At 48.0% G+C, this 21,407-nt stretch overlaps 1 pseudogene; it reads left to right on the top strand.

Annotated features, from left to right (window-relative positions):
- The first annotated feature begins 232 nt into the window (after positions 1-232).
- LOC134295228 (transcriptional repressor scratch 2-like) lies at positions 233-12,298 on the top strand (annotated as a pseudogene).
- Positions 12,299-21,407: the final 9,109 nt, after the last annotated feature.

Here is a 21,407-nt window from a genome sequence, read left to right as displayed (position 1 = left end):
CAATATCCCCGTGCATCACCCGGCCCTTCCCCTTCTTCCTCTTCTCACTCCTCTTCTCTTCAACTTTGCTCTTTTTCTATCCCTTTCCCCGGTCCCTTCTTTTCCCACTTCTTCCCCCCCCCCCACTTTGCTCTCTTCCTTCCCTTTCCCCGGCCCCTTCCCTTCTTCCTCTCCCCTTCCCCCCCTCCCCACTCTTCTTCTCTTCTCTTCAACTTTGCTCTTCTTCTGACCCTTTCCCCGGTCATTTCCCTTCCCACTCCTTCTCTTCCCCCCAACTTTACTCTCTTCCTTCCTTCCCTTTTCCCTTTCTTCTGCGCCCCGGATCCCATCTCCTCTTGTCCTCCCCCTTTCCTCCCCACTTCTTTTCCCAACCCCAACCCCGCCCCTCCCCCTTCTCCTTCCCCACGTGCCCTCCCCCTCCACCGCATCCTCTTCCCCAACCCTGTCCCCTCCCTCCCCCTCCCCCTCTGCAGGGGGCTACTTGGGCGAGTGCCTGTCTCCCTGCGCGGGCCCGGAGGCGGGGGCGGGCCCGGGGGCGGAGGGGGCGGGGCTGAAGGCGCCTCCGGGGGGCGGGGTCTCGCTGTACCCGTCGGGGGTCGCCCCGGCCCCGTGCGCCCCCTCCTCGGCCCCCCCGTGCCCCCTGGGGGAGGAGGAGGAGGACCCCCCCGAGAGCCCCCTCCCGCGCAGCTACATCAACGGCGACGCGGCGGTGAGCGAGGGCTACGCGGCGGACGCCTTCTTCCTGACCGACGGGCGCTGCTCGCGGCGGCGGGGGGCGGGGGCGCGCCTGGCCCCTCCCTCGCGCCCGGAGGCCCCGCCCCCCTCGCAGCCCCCCCCGCCGCCCCCCCGCTCCGCAGCCCCAGCGCCACGCGTGCGCCGAGTGCGGGAAGAGCTACGCGACGTCGTCGAACCTGAGCCGGCACAAGCAGACGCACCGGAGCCTGGACAGCCAGCTGGCGAAGCGGTGCCCGACGTGCGGGAAGGTGTACGTGTCCATGCCGGCGCTGGCCATGCACCTGCTCACGCACGACCTGCGGCACAAGTGCGGCGTGTGCGGGAAGGCCTTCAGCCGGCCGTGGCTGCTCCAGGGACACCTGCGCTCGCACACCGGCGAGAAGCCCTTCGGCTGCGCCCACTGCGGCAAGGCCTTCGCCGACCGCTCCAACCTCCGCGCCCACATGCAGACCCACTCCGCCTTCAAGCACTTCCGCTGCAAGCGCTGCGCCAAGACCTTCGCCCTCAAGTCCTACCTGAACAAGCACCAGGAGTCCGCCTGCTTCAAGGGCGGAGGGGCAGGGGCAGGCGCCCCCCAGGCAGACGCCCCCCAGCACTGACCCCCGGGCCCACCACCCTCCCCAGCCATACTAGAGGAACGGGGGCCGGCTGAGACCCCCCGGCATCCCCCCTGCACTCATTAGGCCAACCCAAGAGGAGGAGGAAGGGGAAGGGGGCCCGGAATCCCCCCTCCAGCCACAGGGTGCAGAGGAGGTGGAGGAGAGCGGCCTCCAACTGAGGAGGACCAAGGGGAGCCCCAGAAGCCCCCCTCTATAGCCAGGCTTCCTTAGCCAGCTGCATCTCCTGCATCCCCAGGGGCAGAGGGTCAACGGAGACCCCCAGCAAGAGGAGGAGGAGGAGGAGGATCCCCCCCTTCACTCATAGGCCAACTGAGGAGGAGGAAGAAGGCGAAGGGGAACCCCAGAATCCCCCCTCTCTCCACAGGCTGCGTTAGGCTCCTTGGAAGCAAGAGGAGGAGGTGGAGGACCCCCAGCATCCCCCCCTTCACTCATGGGCCAACTGAGGAGGACCAAGGGGAGCCCCAGAAGCCCCCCTCTATAGCCAGGCCTCCTTAGGCAGCTGCATCTCCTGCATCCCCAGGGGCAGGGGGTTAACTAAGACCCCAGCCTTCCCCCTGCACTCATAATAGGCCAACCCAGGAGGAGGAGGAAGGGGAAGGGGGCCCAGAATCCCCCCTCTCTCCACAGGTTGCAGTAGGCTCCTTGGGAGCAAGAAGAGGTGGAGGAGAGGGGCCATTGAGACCCCCAGCATCCCTTCTCCAACTGAGGAGGATGAAGGGGAACCCCAGAAGCCCCCCTCTATAGCCAGGCTTCCTTGGGCAGCTGCATCCCTGGGAGACAACTGAGACCCCAGCATCCCCCTGCACTCATAATAGGCCAACCCAGGAGGAGGAGGAAGGGGAAGGGGGCCCAGAATCCCACCTCTATCCACTGTGTTAGGCTTCTTGGAAGCAAGGAGGAGGAGGAGAGGGGCAACTGGGACCCCCAGCACCCCCCCTTCACTCATGGGCCAAGGGGAGACCCCTCCCCCATCTCTCTCTCTTGCCCAGCCCGGCAGAATGGGAGGGCAGCCAGGCCTAGGACCCCACTCCAGCCATAGAAGGGGAACAGTGGGGCAGCCCCCCAGCATCCCCCCTGCACTCATAATAGGTCAATCCAGGAGGAAGGGGAAGATAGGGTTCCTTAGGAGGGGGTCAGCTGCACTCCCCAACATCCCCACTCTATCCACAAGCTGCAGTAGGCTTCTTAGGACGAGGAGGACCCCCAAATCCCCCCTTCACTCGTAATAGGCCAACTGAAGAGGAGGAGGAAGGGCAAGGGCAGCTCCAGAATCCCCCCACTCTCCACAGGCTGCATTAGGCTCTCTCTTGCCCTGCCCAGCAGAAAGGGAGTGCGGCCGGGCCCAGGACCCCCCTCCAGCCAGGGGGGCCGCTGCGACCCCCAGCACCCCCCCCCCTTCATTCATAGGCCAACTGTGGAGAAGGAGGAAGGGGAAGGGGAGCCCCAGAATCCCCCTCTGCAGTAGACTTCTTGGGATGAGGAGAAGGATCCCTGGGATCCCCTTTTCACTCACAGGCCGACTGAAGAGGAGGAAAGGGAGCCACAACACCCCCACTAGGCTTCCTGGAAGGAGGAGGAGGGGGTCAGCTGTCATCCCCAGAATTCCTTCTCTATCGTTAGGCTTCCTTAGGCAGTTCCATCGTCCTCCAGCCAGAGCAGCAGCTGGGCTCCATTGGCAGGGCCAGGAGAAAGAGGTGGGCCATTGCAACCCCCAGAATCCCCCCTTCACTCATAATAGGCCAACTGAGGAGGAGGAGGAGGAGGAAGGAGAGCTCCAGAACCCTCCCCCCCTTTATCCACAGGCTGCATTAAGCTTCTTGGGAGGAGCGGGAGGGAAGGGTCAGCTGCATCCCCAGAATCCCCTGCCGGCCAGCCACCTTCTAGGCCAAGGCCCCAAGCCACAGCTCAGCTATAAAAGGGCAGGAAGAGAAGGAGTCCTGGGGTAGTTGTGTGCTTTCCAGACTGGCCAATGTGTTCTAGCAGCATCATTTGCTCCTGACATTTTGCCTGCACCTGTGGCTACTGGCATCTTCAGAGGATCCATTGGCCACACAGCTCAGAAACCACACAACACCCCAGTGATTCTGGCTGTGAAAGCCTCCGATAATACAAGAGGGGGCTGCTGCAAGGCCAACCATAGGCCAAAGGGTTCCATTGCCACCCCCTGAATCCCACCCCAGGCTCAGCGAGGCCTTTGGGAGGAGGAAGGAAGGAGTCAGTGCCAGACCCAGAATCCCCTTCCCTTGCTAGCCACGCTCCCACCTGCTGGTAGGCCCCAACTCCCAGAAGCCTCCTGCTAGCCATAGGCCTACTGGGATTGGTTCAGAGAGCAGACCACCACCCCAGAATCCCCAGGAAGAAGAAGAGGGCCAGGTACTGTTCCCAGAATGGCCCAAGTAGCCACGTGCCAAGCTGGGCTCTCTTGAGTGGAGTGGAAGGAGAGGGAGAGCAGCTCTCTGGAGGCTTTGAAGTAGAGGCTGGGTGGCCCTCTGTGGGGAGGGCTTGGATGGTGTCTCCCTGCAGGGCAGGGGGTTGGGCTGGGTGGCCTCTAGAGGCCCCTTCTGACTATTTATGGTTCCATGCAGTGCAGCCACCAGAATCCCCTCTCGGCCCTGTTCCAGCTGCATCCTATGGCTGGAGAGGAGGGGATTCTGGGGCTCTCGGTGGTCTTCCTCCTCCTCGGCCCATCATCCCCGGCGGGACCCCCTCCTCAGGCCTCCCCCTCCCTTTCCGGGGCTTCCCCAAAAGGGCCAAGACGTCTCTAGATTGGGTTCCATTTCCTTCCTCCTTTCTTTTGAAATGCAAAAAAAAAAGAGTCTTCTTTTTGTAAACAAACAAACAACGTGAATTCTTTTCAATTGCAGGGCGGGTTATTATGTTGTTGTTTTTTTTTTAAAGAAAGAACACAAACGTGTCCGGTTTACTATTTTCCTATTTTGAGTTTTCTTTCCAGGGAAACAAAGAATGCAAACTGCAAAAGGCAGTCGCTCTATAGATGACCTATTATATATATATAATATATATCTTTAAGGTGGAGCCGTTGTTATCAATGGATTGATTGATTGATTTGATGCCGAAGTTCAAGGGGGGAGGGGGAGAGACCCCTCCCCCCCTTGCAGCTGTTTACCTTATTTATGTTGTTGCACTTTTCTTTTCCTTGTATTTATTTATTTGTTTATTTTGATTCGTATTTGCCTCTTTTCCCAAAAGAGCCTACGCTTTGCACCGCGGTTGACTTCCAATTTGTTGCCAAGACTTCTTTACTATGCCAAAGTCTAAGTCACTTTTGGGGGGCTTATAAGGGGGGGGGAGGGAGCGGGGGAGGGGGAGAAATGGACTGGCCTTGAAGCTTTGGGTTTGCTTTCTTGAGATCCTCCAATTCTGACTATTATTATTATCATTATCATTAGTATTATTATTATTGCGGGTCTTCCTTGTTATTTATTTATTTATTTATTTATGAGCCATTTATTTATTCACACCCCACCTTTTCTCCCAATTTAGGGACTTAATGCAGCTATTATCAAATAATAATAATAATAATAATAATAATAATAATAATAATAATAATAATAATATTTTGGATGGATGGGGACTTGCTTTGGGGGAGTTATGATTATTTTTATTGACAACAAATATTTATTTATTTATGTATTTATTTATGTATTATGCGATGGGACTTTTTTGGGGGGGACTTATAGTTATTTATTTTTAATTTTATCCCGCCTTTTCTCCCGCTAGAGCAGGCCTGGGCCAACTTCAGTCCTCCCTCCAGGTGTTTTGGACTTCAGCTCCCACAAATTCCTAACAGTCTACCGGCTGTTAGGAATTATGGGAGTTGAAGTCCAAAACCCATGGCCATACTATGAGTATGTCATCCATGTATTGTAGTATGTTATCCAGGTACTGAAGGAATTGTGGGAGTTGAAATCCAAAACAGCTGGAGGGCCCATGTTTTCCCATGACCATACTATGAGCATGTCATCCATGTATTGTAGTATGTTGTCCAGGTACTGAAGGAATTGTGGAAGTTGAAATCCAAAACAGCTGGAGGTCCCATGTTTGTCCATGGCCATACTATGAGTATGTCGTCCATGTACTGTAGTATGTTGTCCAGGTACTGAAGGAATTGTGGGAGTTGAAGTCCAAAACCACTGAAGGGCCCATGTTTGTCCATGGCCATACTATGAGTATGTCGTCCATATACTGTAGTATGTTGTCCAGGTACTGAAGGAAATTTGGAAGTCCAAAACAGCTGGAGGGCCCACGTTTGCCCATGGCCATACTATGAGTATGTCATCTATGTGCAGTAGTATGTTGTCCAGGTACTGAAGGAATTGTGGGAGTTGAAATCCAAAACAGCTGGAGGGCCCATGTTTGGCCATGGCCATACTATGAGTATGTCGTCCATGTATTGTAGTATGTTGTCCAGGTACTGAAGGGATTGTGGGAGTCCAAAACACCTGGAGGGCCCATGTTTGCCCATGGCCATACTATGAGTATGTCATCCATGTACTGTAGGATGTTGTCCAAGTTTGCCCATGCCTGCGCTAGAGGGACTCAAGGCGGCTAACAACAAATTATTATTATTGTTGTTGTTATTGGAGAAGGCCTTCCTTCTTACTTTGGGTTACTTTTGGGGACATAATGGTTTATTTTACTTAGCTTTATTTTCATGCTGCCTTTTTCCCGATTTGGGGAGTCAAGGCAGCTGATAACAACAAATAACAACAACAGTAATAACAAATATTATTTTTTGGTGGGTTGGTTTTCCTGTTTCCCCCCGGTTGCTTTTGGGTCCTTGCGATGGTGATGGATAATATGATTCTTGCTATTTCTATGGGGCTTCCTTCTTCCTTCCTTCCTTTCGGTGGCTTTTTTGGGGGCGCCTTTCCCGCCCCCCAGGACGTTTTTTGCATGCAGGAACAAATGTATTTAGAAAAGAAATCTATGCCAATTTGAGGATGCTTTTTTAAAAATGCGGATGGAATATAATAATGATGATGGTTGGGACTTGTTTTCATTTTATGCTTTTGGTTCTTTGCCAAACTTTTAGATCTCTTTGAGGGCAATATTCTCCTACTGGACTTTAATAGAAGCAATAATGACCGTAAATGCATGTTATTTTTAAGACAAAATAGTATTTAACTGAGGAATCAGGTACCTTTTAATCCAATATTCTTAATAGCAATGGATATCAGGGACTTTTGCCAATGTAGTCGAGCTCGCCTCCATATCCGGCGGACCTTCCTTTCCTCTCTTCTCTCTTCCTCTTCCTCTCTCTCTTCCTCTTCCTCTCTCTCTTCTTGGATGAATGCACACTGCCTGCCTTCTTCTTCTTCGACTTACTTCCGAGTAGCTTAGACGACTCTCCGGGCTCGTAGCGCTTGCCTGGCCCCGAGAATGACGACGAGCAATTAAGACAACCCCCCTCCCCAAATATAACCCCCGTTCCCTTGCAAACCCCAGGACTGTCCACAGAGGGAAAACAAAAGCCAAACCAAGGACTCCCTCCACTTCCTGGAAGCACTTCCTGGAAGTGGAAGGACCTACCCACCTCCAATACTCAGGGCCCTGCCCCACAGGCTCTGGCCAGCCAATGATGTGCTTGGGCCTTCCTAAGTAGAGTAGACCTATTGGGCCATGGGAATTTACACAGGTGTTGTATCAACATGTACCCTAGATCCAATGAAGCTTGGTTTCCCAATACATTCAATGAGTCTACTCACAAGTTGGCCTACCAAGCTCCCATTGATTCAAGGGATTTTGGATACGTCCCATGAATTCCACATGGCTCTAATTGTGTGGTGGCTCACCAACGAAGGCCCCATGGATTCAATGGGTCTAGGATTAAGGCTGGCTTCCCAATGAATTCAGTGGGTCTACTTGTGTGTTATCCTCATAAGATCCCATGGATTCAATGGGCCTTGGATTAGGCTTGGCTTCCAATGAATCCAATGGGTCTTCATGTGTGTTATCCTCCCAAGCATCCATGGATTCAATTGATGATACATCGTGTTTGTTTCCCAGTGCATTCAACAAGTTCTCTCGTGTTTTGGCCCAGAAAAATACCATGAATTCCACATGGGTCTATTTGTGTGTTGGCTCGCCAAGGAAGGTCACATGAATTCAATGGGTTGTACATTAAAGTTGAATTCCCAATGAATCCAATGGATCTACTCATGTATTATCCTCATAAACTCCCATGGATTCAATGGATGATCCACAGTATTGGTTTCTCAAGGAATTCAATGGCTGTACTCTTGGGTTGGCTTACCAAGTCCCAATGCATCTAATGGATCTTAGATAGTGTTGATTTACCAAATTCCCACAAATTTAATGTGTCTAGTGTTGGTTTAACCAACCCCCCCATACATTCAATAGGTCTTGGAGTGTTGACTTAAGTTGCTATGAATTTAGTGGGTCCATTCGTTGTTGGCCTATCAGGTTCCCATGCATTTAGTGGGTCTTGGCTAGTATTATTTCAACAAGTCTGCATGGATCCAATGGATCTGGCATAGTGTTGATTTACCAAGCTCCCATACACTCAATGGGTCTGGGATAGTGTTATTGAAGCAAGCTCCCCTGGATTCAGTGGGTCTGAGACAGTGCTGGTATAACAAGTTCTCATAGATTTCCACCTCCCATGGATTTATTAGGGCTTGGAAATGCTGAATTCCCAATTCCCAATGCATTCAATGGGTCTACTTTAGTTTTGATTTGCCCATGGATTCAATTGGCCTTGGATCATTTAGACTTCTCACATCCCCATGAATTCAATGGGTCTACTTGTGTGTTGCCTATCAAACTCCAATTGATTTGATGGGTCTTAGATAGTGTTGATTTACCAAGTTGCCAAGGATGTAATGGGCCAACCTGTGTTGATTTATCATCCCAATACATTAAATAGGTTTACTTACCAAATTCCTATGAATTCAATGGGTCTTGCATAATATTGTTTTTTGGAGGTCCAATAAATGTAATGGGTCTACTCTATGTTATTATTTTACCAGGCTCCCATGGATTGACTGGATCTTGGAAAGTTGACCTCCCAAGTTCCCATGAATGTGATGGGTCTACTCTAGTGTTGACTTCCCATATATTTGATAAGTCTTAGGTATTGTTGGCATACCAAATTCCCATGGATTGCATGGGTTTACTCTAGCATTGACTTACCCATGGATTCAGTGGGCCTTGGATCAACTTAACAATTGAATGGATCTACTTTAGTCCCGGTCTACCAAACTCCCTTGGATTCAATGGCTCTAAGTTCCAATGAATTCAATTGATGGACTTATTGCTGATTCCCAATCTCCTATACATACATTCAATGAGTCTTCAATAGTGTTATTTGACCAAGTCCTCGTAGATTGAATAGGGCTTGGATGGCATTGACTTCCCAAATTCCCATACATTCAATGGGTGTGTTGGGTCTCTCCTATATTCAACAGGACTTGAATGCAAAGTTCCCATTGATTCAATGAGTCCAGGATAGTGTTATTTTACCAAACTCCCATGAAGTCAATGAGTCTACTCACAAGTTGGCCTATCAAGCTCCCATTGATTCAAGGGATCTTGTATAGTGTTGTTTTGCCAATCTCCCCTCATTTCGCTGAGTCTCAGATAGTGTTATTGTACCAAGCTCCAATGAATTCAATGGCTCTTCTCTAGAGTTGACTTACCAACCTCCCATTGATTCAGTGGGTTGTGGATAGAGTTGGCTTCCTAAATTCCCATGGGTTGAATGGGTCTACTCATTCGTTGGCCTACCCTCCTCCCATGGATTCATTAGGGCTTGGAGGATGCTGAATTTCCAATTCTCTCATGGATTCAATGAGATTCAATAATGGTGTTAGATGCCTAAATTCCCATGGATTCAATGAGTCTATTGAATGCTGGCTTACCAGTCTCCCATGGATTCCACAGATCTTCCACAGTGTTGACTTGCCAATCTCCCATGGACTCAATGGGTCAATGGTTGGTTGATTTCACCAAGTTCCAATGAGTCCAATGGATCAATCTTATCCTTGATTTCCTGATCTCAGTGGGACTTTGGATTGTGTTGACTTACCAGATTCCCATTCATTCAATGGGGCCGCTCTAGTATTGGCTTCCCCAATCTCTCATGGATTCAATGGGTCTTAGGATGGTGTTAGCTGCCTAAATTCACATGAATCCAATGGGTCTATTGCATGCTAGTTTGCCAATCTATTGATTCCACAGATATTCCTTAGTATTGACTTGCCAATCTTCCATGGATTCCATGGGCATATTATAGCATTGATTGACATGCCTCCCATGGACTCAATGGGCCTTGGTTGGTTGATTTCACCAAGTTCCAGTGAGTTCACTGGATCCACTCTAGCCTTGATTTCCTGATCTTAAATATATCCAATGAATCTTGGACAGTGTTATTTTACTAATGGATTCAGTAGGGCTTTGGATAGCGTTGACTTCCCATTCATTCAGTGGGGCTACTCTAGTATTGACTTCCCAATCTCCCATGGCTTCAATGGGATTCAATTATGGTGTTAGAAACCTAAATTCCAATGGATTCAACGAGTCTATTAAATGCTGGCTTACCAATCTCCCATGGATTCCTCAGATTTTCCATTGTGTTGACTTTCCAGTCTCCCGTGGATTCAATGGGCCTATTATAGCATTGACTGACATGCCTCCAATGAACTCAGTGGGCCTTGGTTGGTTGATTTCACCAAGTTCCAGTGAGTTCAATGGATCCACCCTAAGTCTTGATTTCCCAATTTCAAATCCATCCAATGACTCCCATGGATTCTGCAGATCTTCCATTGTATTGACTTGCCAATCTTCCATGGGTTCAATGGGCTTATTGACATTGATTGACATTCCTCCAATGGACTCAGTGGGCCTTGGTTGGTTGATTTTCACCAAGTTCCAGTGAGTTCAATGGATCCACTTTAGCCTTGGTTTCCCGCTCTCAAGTCCATTCAATGGCTCCCATGGATTCTGCAGATCTTCCATTGTGTTGACTTGCCAGTCTTCCATGGTTTCAATGGGAGCTATTATAGCATTACTTGACATACCTCCCATGGACTCAATGGGCCTTGGCTGGTTGATTTCATCAAGTTCCAAAGAGTTCAATGGATCCACTCTAGCCTTGGTTTCCCGATCTCAAATCCATTCAATGGCTCCCATAGATTCCTCAGATCTTCCATTGTGTTGACTGGCCAATCTCCCATGGACTCAATGGGCCTTGGTTGGTTGATTTCACCAAGTTCCAGTGAGTTCAATGGATCCACTCTAGTCTTTATTTCCTGATCTCAATGGGTCTTTGGATAGTGTTGACTTTCCAGATTCCCATTCATTCAATGCGGCTACTCTAGTATTGGCTTCCCAATCTCCCATAGCTTCAATGGGATTCAATTATGGTGTTAGATGTCTAAATTCCCATGGATTCAATTGGTCTGGTTGACCATACTCCCATAGATTTTGCAGATCTTCCATCGTGTTGACTTGCAATCTCCCATGGACCCAATGGGATTCAATTATGGTGTTAGATGCCTAAATTCCCATGGATTCAATTGGTCTATTCCATGCTGGTTGACCATACTCCCATAGATTTTGCAGATCTTCCATCGTGTTGACTTGCAATCTCCCATGGACCCAATGGGATTCAATTATGGTGTTAGATGCCTAAATTCCCATGGATTCAATTGGTCTATTCCATGCTGGTTGACCATACTCCCATAGATTTTGCAGATCTTCCATTCTGTTGACTTGCAATTTCCCATGGACCCAATGGGATTGAATTATGGTGTTAGATGCCTAAATTCCCATGGATTCAGTGGCTCTATTGAATGCTGTCTTACCAGTCACCAATTCCTCAGATCTTTCATTGTGTTGACTTGCCAATCTCTCATGAATTCAATGGGCCTACTCTAGCATTGATTGATACGCCTCCCATGGATTCAATGGGTCTAAATGCTGGATTTGGGGGGCACTTCCTTCCTGCCCCGAGGCAGAACGAGAAGCCATTCTGGGGGTCCCTCGCCCCCTAATATCCCCCCAACCCCATTCTTCTGCTACAAGGGCAAGGAAGCTTGGAGCCTCCCCCAAACCCACCTCCCCATCACCTTCAAAGAAGTCACGTATCTCCATCAGGAGTCAGCTCTTGACGCCATCATTTTTACTGATGGGGAAGGGGAGAAAAGACCCCTCTTTCCTTCCAAAAAATGTCATTTAATATATATATTTTTAGGAACCCCATGTGGACAGTCCTCTCTCCCTCCTCCTGTCCCCTTTCCTCCTTTTAGGTCTTCCCCCCTTTTAAGAATAACTTAAATAAACAGCACAAAAGAATTTAAAAAAATAAATAATAATAAACCTTAATAGAATTCAGGTAGAAGGAACTTGTATTAGCTAGGACCTCCTGTTTTTTGTACTTAAGATACTTATTAATGAATAATGCTACTAGAACGATGACTTCTCATACTAATAATACTGCTAGTAATACTCCCTCTGCTTAAGACTGATTTAAGAAGAAAAAAAAACTGGAAAAAAATTATGACAAAAAAGGGAATTCTGTATATTGCAAGAAGCTTTGTACATAACCGTTTGGAAAAATTTACATGAATTTTTACAAGCTGCAAAGAAAACAAAAACACACAAAAAAAACCCTTTGAAGCCTGTTTGTGGAAGAAAGAACAACAACAACAACAAATATAAACTTTTCCGTGGAAGAAAAGACAGAAATGATGGACAAGAAAAGAAAAAAGGAGGCGATGGAGGAGAATAATCCTAATAATGCTAATCATTTTGAGCCAGTATTTGAATGATGTAAAGCACAATTAGCACAAGGTGTCTTGGAGCACTTCACAATAATAATAATAACTATTATGATAATGATGATGATAATAATAATAATTATGATAATAATAATAAAAAGAGAAGAAAAACTTGCAATACATCTGTGGTTTTGGTCTTGTTTTTTCTTGTGATCTCTTCGAGTCACCGTTACATCAGATCTTTCCTTATCAACTCGGTTTTCCATTTGCACATGCTCAGAACATTTCTCTGCACATGCTCAGAAACCCATAACTTTGTTTTGGCTCCTTCCTGGGGACGAGGGCTGGGAGATCTAGTTTGTTTGAGCTAGGACAAAGCTATAGTTATTAGGTGTAGGACTGTGACCTGGGTTCAAATCCTTGCTTTGGCCATGTAAGCCCACTCTCTCAGCTTCAGAACAATTCTGGGCAAGTTATAATATAATAATACTAGCTGTGCCCGGCCACGCGTTGATGTGATGTAGTCCTAAGTGGGGTTTTCTTCGTGGTATTCAAGGTGGCCTAGAGAGGAATCCCTTAGGTATAAAGCAGCCAGGCTTTGAAGCTGCGAGCCTATTCAATTGTATTCAAGTTGGCCAACAATGGAGTCCCCTAGGTATGAAGCAGCCAGGCTTTGAAGCTGCGAGCCTATTCAATTGTATTCAAGTTGGCCAACAATGGAGTCCCCTAGGTCTGAAGCAGCCAGGCTTTGAAGCTGCAAGCCTATTCAACTGAATTCAAGTTGGCCAACAATGGAGTCCCCTAGGTAAAGCAGCCAGGCTTTGAAGCTGCAAGGCTATTCGATGGTATTCAAGTTGGGTAACAATGGAGTCCCCTAGGTATGAAGCAGCCAGGCTTTGAAGCTGCGAGCCTATTCAGTTGTATTCAAGTTGGCCAACAATGGAGTTCCCTAGGTATGAAGCAGCCAGGCTTTGAAGCTGCGAGCCTATTCAGTTGTATTCAAGTTGGCCAACAATGGAGTCCCCTAGGTATGAGGCAGCCAGGCTTTGAAGCTGCAAGGCTATTCGATGGTATTCAAGTTGGGTAACAATGGAGTCCCCTAGGTATGAAGCAGCCAGGCTTTGAAGCTGCGAGCCTATTCAGTTGTATTCAAGTTGGCCAACAATGGAGTCCCCTAGGTATGAAGCAGCCAGGCTTTGAAGCTGCGAGCCTATTCAGTTGTATTCAAGTTGGCCAACAATGGAGTCCCCTAGGTATGAAGCTGCAAGGTCACTCCTTGGAAAGGAATGAGTATTGTGGACCAATTTGGTGTGATTTGGCCCAGTGGTTTTGTTGTTAACTCGGTCCTAATTATGCACATTACATTTATATATACAGTAGAGTCTCACTTATCCAACATAAACGGGCCGGCAGAACGTTGGATAAGTGAATATGATGGATAATAAGGAGAGATTAAGTAAAAGCCTATTAAACATTAGATTAGGTTATGATTTTACAAATGAAGCACCAAAACATCATGTTATATAACAAATTTGGCAGAAAAAGTAGTTCAATATGCTGTAATGCTATGTAGTAATTACTGTATTTACAAATTTAGCACCAAAATATCATGATGTATTGAAAACATTGACTACAAAAATGTGTTGGATAATCCAGAATGTTGGATAAGCGAATGTTGGACAAGTGAGACTCTACTGTATATAGATACTTTATTTCTCTTCCGCTCTATCTCCCCGAGGGGACTCAGGGCGGATTCCAGGTACATATATGTATGGCAAACATTCAATGCCATTATACTGTTGACAGAGACAGACAGTACATAAACAGAGGCAAGGCTTCCCTCTTTTCATCTCCGGCATCCGGCTGTGCTTGACACGGTCATGGGAAGGTGCTGTTGTTTCATTTTCCATGCCAAAGAGCCTATCATCCATGGACTCCTTTCCTGGTTGGATTTTTGCCAGCATGTTTTTCAGGGGCGCCTTTTACCTCCCCACCGAAGCAGTACCTATTTATCTACTTACATTGTTTTCGTACTGCTAGGTGAGCAGAAGCTGGGGCTGACGGTGAGAGCTCACCCCAACCCAGGCTTGAACTGCCAACCTTCCAATTGGCAGGATCTTCTATAGCAGGTGGTTTAACCTGCTGGGCTTAAAGGCATCTTAGGACCAGTTGCATTTTCTTAGCCTCAGAAAGAGAGAAAGGCAAACTTCCTTTGAACAGCCTTATGGGATACATAGTTTGCCCACCCTTCTGGCTTTCTACATCTCCCCTTGATCCTCTTCTTCACGAGGGTCGCAATAGGAAGGCTTTTCCAAGGCATGGTTGGCTTTTTCCAACCTGTGCCATATGGAGACAAACATGAATGGCCTACCTGTGATGACTCATGGGCCATGTAGTTCCGTTCCTGGTACTATTGAGGCAGATGAAGAGGAAAACTTGGGTTTTCCACCGTTTCAGCCAGAAGTGGAGCCCTTGCACCTGCAAGATGTTTGCCCACCAGAAGTCAGCCAAACAAGCCTTGAGCAGAAATCTCCCCCATTTTCTCGCCGGGATTATTATAATCAACAAAGAGGCGCTCGGGAGGCGACTCGCAGGAGCGCCAGGATCGCTGCCAGACAATTAGCTGATTAAGTCTGTTTCCCTTGGGAAACTTTAAGGAGTCATGCATCTGGACACAGTATAGGTTTCGTTTCTTGTTCCCCAGAGAAAGTGTTCCTTGGCGGGAAAACAAGATCCTATATAGGTGTTTGCCCGCAAAGAAATCCTTGCGGAGTCAATTCGTCAGCTTCGGGAGTGATTTCGTGTGTAGACTACGCAACTCCAGTTCCATGTTTCCAGGACCTTGTTCTCGTCCCAGCCTTGCCTTGCTCCCCGGACCTGGCCACGGAATTCGCCACGGACCCTATTCTTGTTCCTTGTTTTTGTTGTCTTGAATCAAGCCTTGTTTGCCAAGAATCTAGTTTGCTTCCAGCCTTGTTTGTCAAGTTCCATGGACTAAAGGACCTTGTCATTTCCCCTCACTTTGCTTGACAAAGTGTGTGTTTCGGTTAATGGATTACAACTTTGGACCTTAATATCTCATATTGGACATTGTTTCCTTGGACTATATTTGACCTTTTCTGGAAGGTCTACTTCTGAACTATATTCTTCACTTGTTTTTACTGACTTTATATATTCCTTTAATAAAGATATTAGATAGATTCTGGCCTCTGCGCATGGTTATTGGTGCTCTGCAGCCTGGGTCCTGACACTACCAGCTGTTAGGAATTGTGGGAGTTGAAGTCCAAAACACACAGAGAGCCGAAGTTTGCCCATGCCTGATCTAGATACTATAAGGAGGAGCTGGGCAACAATGTCATGTGGCAGCTATAAAAGCCAATGGGATTTTGGCCTGCATCAAGAGGAGTGCCTAGAATCAAGGAAGTCATGCTCTCCCTCTCTTCTATTCTGCCTTGGTCAGACCACACCTGGAATCCCACTGTGTCCCATTCTGGGCACCACAATTGAAGGGAGATGTTGACTCTAAGCTGGAATGTGTCCAGAGGAGGGCGGCTCAAAGGATCAAGGGTCTGAAGAACAAGCCCCATGAGGAGCGGATTAAAGAGCTGGGCATGTTTAGCCTGCAGAAGAGAAGGCTGAGAGGAGACATGGATCAAGAGGTGAGGGAAAGGAAGTCCTATGGAGAAGGGAGCAAGCTTGTTTTCTGCTGCCCTGGAGATAAGATGCAACGGAGCAATGGCTTCAAACGACAGGAAAGGAGATTCCACCCGAACATGAGGAAGAACTTCCTCACTGTGTGTGTGTGAGAGAGGCAGCTGTTCAGCAGTGGAACTCTCTGACTCGGAGTGTGGTGGAGAATCCTTCTTTGGAGGCTTTGAAGCAGAGGCTGGATGGCCATCTATCAGGGGTGCTTTGAATGCAATTTTCCTGCTTCATGGCAGAATGGAGTTGGACTGGAGGGCCCATCAGGTCTCTTGCAACTCTATGATTCCCTCGATCTAGATCAGGCATGGGCAAACTTCAGCGCTAGAGATGTTTTGGACTTCTACTCCCACAATTCCTAACAGCCTAATGGTTGTTAGGAACTGTGGGAGTTGGAGTCCAAAACACCTGGAGAGACCAAGTTGGCCCATGCCTGATCTAGACACTATAAGTTCAGTCCATGTGCCCAACTGTTGGGAGAACTTCAATGATGTCTTCCTTCCCAGAAGGGCGCTGAACTGGACTGCCTCTGAAGGGATATTATAATATATAATATATTGTATATACATGTAATATTAATAATAATATTATGATGTAATACAATGTAATAATAATAATAATAATAATAATAATAATAATAATAATAAAAAAACTTTATTTATACCCCGCCACCATCTCCCCAGCGGGGACTCGGGGCGGCTAACATGGGGCCATGCCCAAAGCAATACAATATAATAAAATATAAAACAGCATATCATAACATAATTAAAAGTAATACAATAGATAATAATAGACATCACATCAAGAAATCAAGAAATAGTAAAACAAGAGCAGGCCTCATGAACACAAAGATAAAACCCGGAGTGAGAGGGATAATTCACTATTATATTGTATATTTATATTACATGCAATATTACTAATAATATTGCAATATAGTCATATAATATAATATATTGTATGTATATATACAGTAGAGTCTCACTTATCCAAACTAAACGGGCCACCAGAAGCTTGGATAAGCGAATATCTTGGATAATGAGGGAATAAGGAAAAGTCTATTAATCATTAAATTAGGTTATGATTTTACAAATTAAGCACCAAAACATCATGTTATACAACAAATTTGACCTTGGATAAGCGAGGCTTGGATAAGTGAGACTGTGAGACTCTACTGTACATGTAAACCGCCCTGAGTCCCTTTCGGGGTGAGAAAGGCGGGATATAAATGTTGCTAATAATAATAATGAGCTCCGGTGGCGAAGTGTGTTAAAGCGCTGAGCTGCTAAACTTGCATACCGAAAGGTCCCAGGTTCAAATCCCGGGAACGGAGTGAGCACCCGCTGTTAGCTCCAGCTTCTGCCAACCTAGTAGTTCGAAAACATGCCAATGTGAGTAGATCAATAGGTACCGCTCCAGCGGGAAGGTAACGGCGCTCCATGCAGTCATGCCAGTGGCCACATGACCTTGGAGGTGTCTACGCACAACGCCGGCTCTTCGGCTTAGAAATGGAGATGAGCACCAACCCCCAGAGTGTGAGTAGATCAATAGGTACCGCTCCGGCGGAAAGGTAACGGTGCTGCATGCAGTCATGCCCATGGGCACATGACCTTGGAGGTGTCTATGGACAACGCCGGCTCTTCGGCTTAGAAATGGAGATGAGCACCAACCCCTGGACTTAACGTCAGGGGAAACCTTTACCTTTACCTAATAATAATAATACAGTAGAGTCTCACTTATCCAAGCCTCGCTTATCCAAGCCTCTGGATAATCCAAGCCATTTTTATCGTCAATCTTTTCAATATATTGTGATATTTTGGTGCTAAATTCGTAAATACAGTAATTACAACATAACATTACTGCATATTAAACTACTTTTTCAATTTGTTGTCTAACATGATGTTTTGGTGCTTCATTTGTAAAATCATAACCTAATGTGATGTTTAATAGGCTTTTCCTTAATCCCTCCTTACTATCCAAGTTATTCGCTTATCCAAGCTTCTGCCGGCCCGTTTAGCTTGGATAAGTGAGACTCTACTGCAGGGGTCCCCAAACTTTTAAAGCAAAGGGCCAGTCCACAATCCCTCAGACTGTTGAGGGGCCGAATTATCATTTGAAAAAAAATACGAACAAATTCCTATGCACACTGCATATGTCTTATTTGTAGTGCAAAACAACAACAACAATGAAAGAAAAATACAGTATTTAAAAATGAAAACAATTTTAACCAACAAAAACCTATCAGGATTTCAATGGAAAGTGTGGGCCTGCTACTGGCCAATGAGATAGTCAAGTTAATTAGGATTGTTGTTGTTGTTGTGTGCCTGCAAGTCATTTCAGATTATGGCTGAGCCTAAGTCTAAAATTATTTATTTATTTATTTATTTACTACATTTATATCCCACCCTTCTCAACCCGAAGGGGACTCAGAGCAGCTGTATGTACATACAATATATTATATTATTAGCATAGCATAATATTAGCATTATATATTACTATATTGAACTATACCACTATACTGCAATATTATATGTAATATATAACATATAATTAATATTATTATATGGTATTATTATTAGTATTATATTGTATAACATTATAATATTTTATCAATATTATATGTATATAAAATATACTATATTGTTAAAACTGATATGAAAATATTATATTATAAAACTGAGGGCGGGGGCCAGGTAAATGACCTTGGAGGGCCGTATCCGGCCCCCGGGCCTTAGTTTGGGAACCCCTGCTCTACTGTAATAACAACAACAACAACAACAACAACAAGGTCCCTTCCTGCTCTCCTGAGTTTTCACAGCAATCCCAGCCTTGAGCTCCAGAATCCAAGGCTTCTTTTTCTGGAGCTGCATCCAAGGCACAATCCTTCCTGGCGCATCTTTGGTTGTGCTTCCATTTGCCCTTGCTTGTCCTCCCTGGCCTGGCAGAAGGGTCTTGTCCTGCCTGACCCTTGGGGCCCCTTCCCTGCCCCTTGGCCTGGGGGGCGTGGGTCCAGGGCCCTGCTCGTGGGCACGTGCGGCGTGGTGCGCAAGGGCTGCGGCGGTGCTCCAAGGTGGTCCAAGGGGAGGCGGAGGCAGGCACCTGTGGCGCTTGTGGCCGCTCTGCAGCCCTTCTCTCCCCACGACCCCCTTCCTGGGAGAGTTGGGCTTGGGAAGCAGGGCGAGAGAGGGTGCTTTTGTGTTGCGTGTTGCGGATTTAGAGGTGGGGTCATCCTGCCTGCTAAGCGACTGAGAACTTTCCTCCTTTTCTGAGTCAATTTGCACCTGGCTAGTTTCAGTATCATCAACATCATTCCCTGCTGTGGGAAAGACTCCCTGTTCCTCATCTTCTACAACAGGGACATTCTGAACCTGATTTTGAACCTGAATCCCATAATCCCCATCAGAGTCAATCTGAGGTTCCAGCTGAGTCACCACAGCTTTCTTCTCCGCTTAGAACTTTCTGGGAAAAGGCACCAGCTCACAGGAAGGGAGGGGCATATGCAGAGGCAAAGCCACATAGGCAAAAGTTTACTATTTTCTGGCTTATGGTCCCTTCAGGAAGAGAGGCCAACCAAGGGCTAGGTGGGTGGGTGGGATCCTTGAAGGGACTGGCTCCACTTTGAAAGAGCTGGGGGTGGCCACCGCTGGCTATTCAGTGCAATTCTAGCAGCCCAAAAAACCATTCCCCTAGAATGCAAGTACCCAGCCTTCCAAGCAGCAAGCCTATTCCATTGTATTCCAGCTCACCAAACAAGGATTCCCATAAGAAGAAAATGGCCAAGCTTTGAGGCTGCAAGGCCATTCACTGCTATTCCACCTGGCCAACAAAGGATTCCCATAAGCCACAGCCCCTTGGCCTGGGGGGCGTGGGTCCAGGGCCCTGCTCGTGGGCACGTGCGGCGTGGTGCGCAAGGGCTGCGGCGTTGCTCCAAGGTGGTCCAAGGGGAGGCGGAGGCAGGCACCTGTGGCGCTTGTGGCCGCTCTGCAGCCCTTCTCTCCCCACGACCCCCTTCCTGGGAGAAGCAGGGCGAGAGAGGGTGCTTTTGTGTTGCGTGTTGCGGATTTAGAGGTGGGGTTGTGGGGGGGGGGAGGCTTTCCCTGAAGGAAGCGCTGTGCTTTTCCATCCCTCCCTCCCTCCCTCCCTGCTTCTCCTCCTCCTCCCTCCAGACTTGGCTGCAACTCAACTGCAACTCAGCTGCAATTCAGCTGCAGTTTGCATCCTCCGTTGCGGCGCAGACCTCCCCCCCTTCCCTTCCCTTCTCCTCCCCTTTGCAGGGTCTGTTGCTGCCTTGGAAAGGATCCTGCGGAGTGCGGCGGCGTGGGGTTGTGGTTGCGTGTGGATGAATGCGCCAAAGTCACGCCGCGCCGTGCCCTTGCCTCTTCTACGCCAGAGAGGGAGGGAGAGAGGGAGGGGAGGGGAGGGGGCTGGCAGCCCGGGAAACCCCCTCCCCCTTTAATCCCCCTCCCCTTTCTCTCTCTCTCCCCCCCCCCCCTGCTTTTCCTGGCTTTGCTGAGTAATGCTTCGGGGCTGCAGGGAGGGAGGGAGGGAGGGAGGAGAGGGTCAGCTTAGTCCAGGCTTGGACACTGCAAGAGGGAGGGAGGGAGGGGGCGGCTGGGCCAATCAGGGGAAGGCAGAGGCCTCTCCCCCCTTCTCCCCCTCCCCACGGGCATTGGAGGCTTGCCCACCCGGCACTGCAGGGCGTCCGTGGGCTTTCCTGCTGCAGCCCTGGCAAGCCTTGCTCCCACCAAGGGCGCCCACGGACTCCAAAGGGTGTTCGCTTTGCCCTGTCTTTGCAAAGACTCTTGGCTGCCTCTCTCTCTCTAGGCATTTCTTTTGGGAAAATCTCTCTTGGCCACTGGCCAGGGAGCAAACCTGTTCGGATTTGGATTCCCTCAAAGCAGGCAAGGCCACCCGGCCCAAACCCTTCTTACCGTGTTCCCCCGAAAATAAGACACTGTCTTATATTAATTTTTGCTCCAGGTCTTATTTTCAGGGGATGCCTTATTTTCACATGGATTGTTGAACAAAAAAACAACAACATTTATTTTATACTGTACAGTAGTTGTCATCACAAACCAGACAAACTAAGCACCGCAGTTGAAGGGAGATGTTGACAAGCTGGAAAGCGTCCAGAGGAGGGCGACTAAAATGATCAAAGGTCTGGAGAACAAGCCCTATGAGGAGCGGCTTAAAGAGCTGGGCATGTTTAGCCTGCAGAAGAGAAGGCTGAGAGGAGACATGAGAGCCATGTACAAATACGTGAAGGGAAGTCATAGGGAGGAGGAAGCAAGCTTGTTTTCTGCTGCCCTGCAGACTAGGACACAAGGGAACAATGGCTTCAAACTACAGGAAAGGAAGGAGATTCCACCTGAACATCAGGAAGAACTTCCTCACAGTGAGAAGGGCTGTTCAGCAGTGGAACTCTCTGCCCCGGACTGTGGTGGAGGCTCCTTCCTTGGAGGCTTTTAAGCAGAGGCTGGATGGCCATCTGTCGGGGGTGCTTTGAACGTGATTTCCTGCTACTTGGCAGTGGGTTGGTCTAGATGGCCCATGAGGTCTCTTCCAACTCTACTATTCTATGATTCTATGA

The sequence above is a fragment of the Anolis carolinensis genome, unplaced genomic scaffold (genome assembly GCF_035594765.1).
Source record: "Anolis carolinensis isolate JA03-04 unplaced genomic scaffold, rAnoCar3.1.pri scaffold_109, whole genome shotgun sequence".
NCBI classification, from domain to species: Eukaryota; Metazoa; Chordata; class Lepidosauria; order Squamata; family Dactyloidae; genus Anolis; species Anolis carolinensis.
The sequence above is the reverse complement of the archived record's forward strand: the minus strand, read 5'-3'. Positions and strand labels throughout refer to the sequence as shown.